This window comes from Rhea americana, unplaced genomic scaffold, assembly GCF_003343005.1.
Source record: "Rhea americana isolate MKP2758 unplaced genomic scaffold, rheAme1 scaffold_21, whole genome shotgun sequence".
Taxonomy (NCBI): domain Eukaryota; kingdom Metazoa; phylum Chordata; class Aves; order Rheiformes; family Rheidae; genus Rhea; species Rhea americana.
In genome coordinates, this window is record NW_028186258.1 from 2527508 (window position 1) to 2530218 (window position 2711).

Sequence of the window (2711 nt, forward strand, 5' to 3'; positions counted from 1 at the left end):
AGGAGATTCTTCTGCGAATTCCCTCTTCCAGGCTGTTGTGTCACATCTGGAAGTTTGTGTAGGAGTTTATCCAAGCGCTGCAGCGCAGGACAGCTTTTTCTCATTTAGAAACCGTAGGCTGGCATTTTGCATGGGGCGCGGGGGGAGGAAGGGGAGAGGGGAGCCGCCTGCCAAGAGGGAGGCTGGAGCCGAGGAGCCGTAATGACTTCCAGAAGTTTTCTCCCTTGCTTTCCTTCTCCCTTTCTCGCTCCCCGCCGGGCGGTCGCCGGTTACGCGGGGCCGGCTCGTCCCCGACCGGCGGCTCCCCGGGGCGCCCGGCCCCGCTTCTCCTCGGGGACGGGCCGGTCGGATTCCTCGCCTCCTTGTAGGAAATCCGGAACAAGGATTCCGACAAGACGCGAGCGAGGCCGTCTCCGGAGGCCTGCTTTTAATTTGGGGTGGGAGGGGGGGAGGAGGAGGAGAGGGAAAAGGCAGGAATTGCTGGAACGGGATCGCGCGCCTGCTGCTCGCCCGCCGGCGCCGGCCCGGACGGGTCCCCTCGCGGTGGGGGCTAGTCCCCATCCCCTTCGGCGCCGGGATAAGGGCTCCAGCCGCCTCTTGCTCCGGTGCTTTCCCGGTTCTCCCAACCGGCGCGTGGCGACTTGCTGCTCGAGGACTCACCAGCCTCGGTGTTTCCTCGGCCCAAACGACCTCTCGATGGCTTGTTCGTTTGGGTTGTAAATGTGTTTTCCTTGGCAYGGCAGCGTGGGCGAGTGTTTGCCCGGCCCGGGATGCCCCGAAGCGGCCAGTTTGGTTACCCAAAACCCGGGAGAGGCCGTGTCCCTTGGTTATTTACTCTTATTTCTCAAGTGGGTTAAGAGCAGCCCGCAGCGGCGAATAGCTGCGAGCTGGAGGCAGGTCGGGAAGGCTTTGAAGCTCCGCCGTGGTTTGGAGGAGGTGGAGCATCCCGGTTAGCTGGGAGCCCCGAGCGTTTCCCGGCCCGCTCCGCGGCCAGCCCGTGGCTTCCCCTGCCCCGGCCGGGCCGGCGGAGCGCCGGGGCCGCGCGCGGAGCTTCCCCCAGCGCGGGACGGGGCGGCTCCGCGAGCAGCCCTCAGCCTCGGCCGCGGAGCGCGGCGGGGCGAAAAAGGAGGAAATTCTCCCGGTTTTATGTAACCCGGTGACTAACGATTGGTCGCGCTCCGGGATGCGTTCACATCTGCTTCCTACCACAGCTCGCGCAAACAGCCTTCGAGCAGATGGAAAAAGCACGTTTCTCGGCCTGGGTATTTGCCGCGAGAAAGTTTCGGGCTCGAGCTCTGCCTGCGGCGCTCGGGGACGATTTACCCAGCGCCGGTCAGCGCCTGACGGTGAGGCGGCCGCCGGGGAGCTTTCGCGCCTTTGGGGTTTCCCGTGGTTCGTAACTTAATCGGGTCAGGTTTAGCACTCCTCCTCCGGAATTACGGCTCGGCCCTCGAGCGCGGCAAAGCGGAGCCAGCCCCTGCCCCGATAGATAGCGAGTGGGGCTCGTTAATGATTTGTTAATTTAATTAGGAACCGATCGCTAACCCGTTCTGAGGATAAAGCTCCCTTCTGGAGGGCAGGGCTCATCCCCTCTGCCTGCAACTGTGTGCCAAAACGTTTATTTTGCGTTAAGCTGACAGCCACGCTCTGCAAATATAGATGTTAATCGTGAATAAGGTTCATTTTTAGCTCTCGGTTGAGACGAGACTCGAGAGGAGCCCGGCTATTTGGGCCGGGGGCGGGCGGGCGCAGCCTCCGGGGATGCGCCCCGTCCCTGCCGCCGGCGCGTCCTGCCTCGTGCTCAAAAGGACGCCGAACCCCGGGGCAGGATCCCGCAGCCCTGAGGTCTGTAGGAAGCTTGAAAATGTTTCCTTTGCTGAGGGCTGAAGGCAGCTTTCAAATGCATTTGCTGCGCTGYGCTTTAACCAGCCTCCGCTTCAATCTTATCCGCTAATAACACGAAAAAAAGAATCCTGCCCGGGTTTCAGGTACTTGTGTTAGACGCACGGCGCTTTTCACTCGGGCACCTTGCTTTCTAGACAGCTCGGAGATAGTAATTCTGCCTGAACCGGAGAAAACAGAAACCCCAGTAAGAATGATGAATAATCGGGCCCCAGCGCTCCAGTGAATTAATGCTTATTTGGGCCGACAGGGAGGAGAGGAATTAAATTAATATCTGACTTCTAACTGCTACTGTATGTGGTTATGGACTTATCTTCCTTCGGAGGAAGGTAAATCCGCCTCGGGCTGCGGCCGGGGGCCGGCGCGCCGCTCAGGGTCGCGGCGCGGGGCCGGCTCGGGCGCTGCTCGGAGCGCCGGCGCGGAGGCCGGGCTCGGGATCCTCGTTCCTCCGGCGGGGGATGCGGGCGCGTCCTGAAGGCCTCTCCGCGGCGTAAACCRCTTCGTTGTCTGCAGTCCCGAAGGAGGGCGAGACCCGCCGGAGCGGGGCGGACGGGGCGAGCTGCCTGCCTGCCTCGGGCCTGGGCTGCAGCCGCCCGGGCAGCGCCCGGGACCTCCCTCGAGCTTGACACCAGCCCGCGTTGGGGGACGCTTCCCGCCGGGACCACCAGCTTTCCACTGCCTCGCGGCTCCGGGCTACCCGGGGAGTCCCCAGCGCCCGCTCCCGGCGCCGGGAGAACCGGGGCGTCCCCGGTGCTCGCCTCTCCTTCGCCTTCCCTATCAAACGAGCGCAGCCTTCGTTAGGCGTTGCC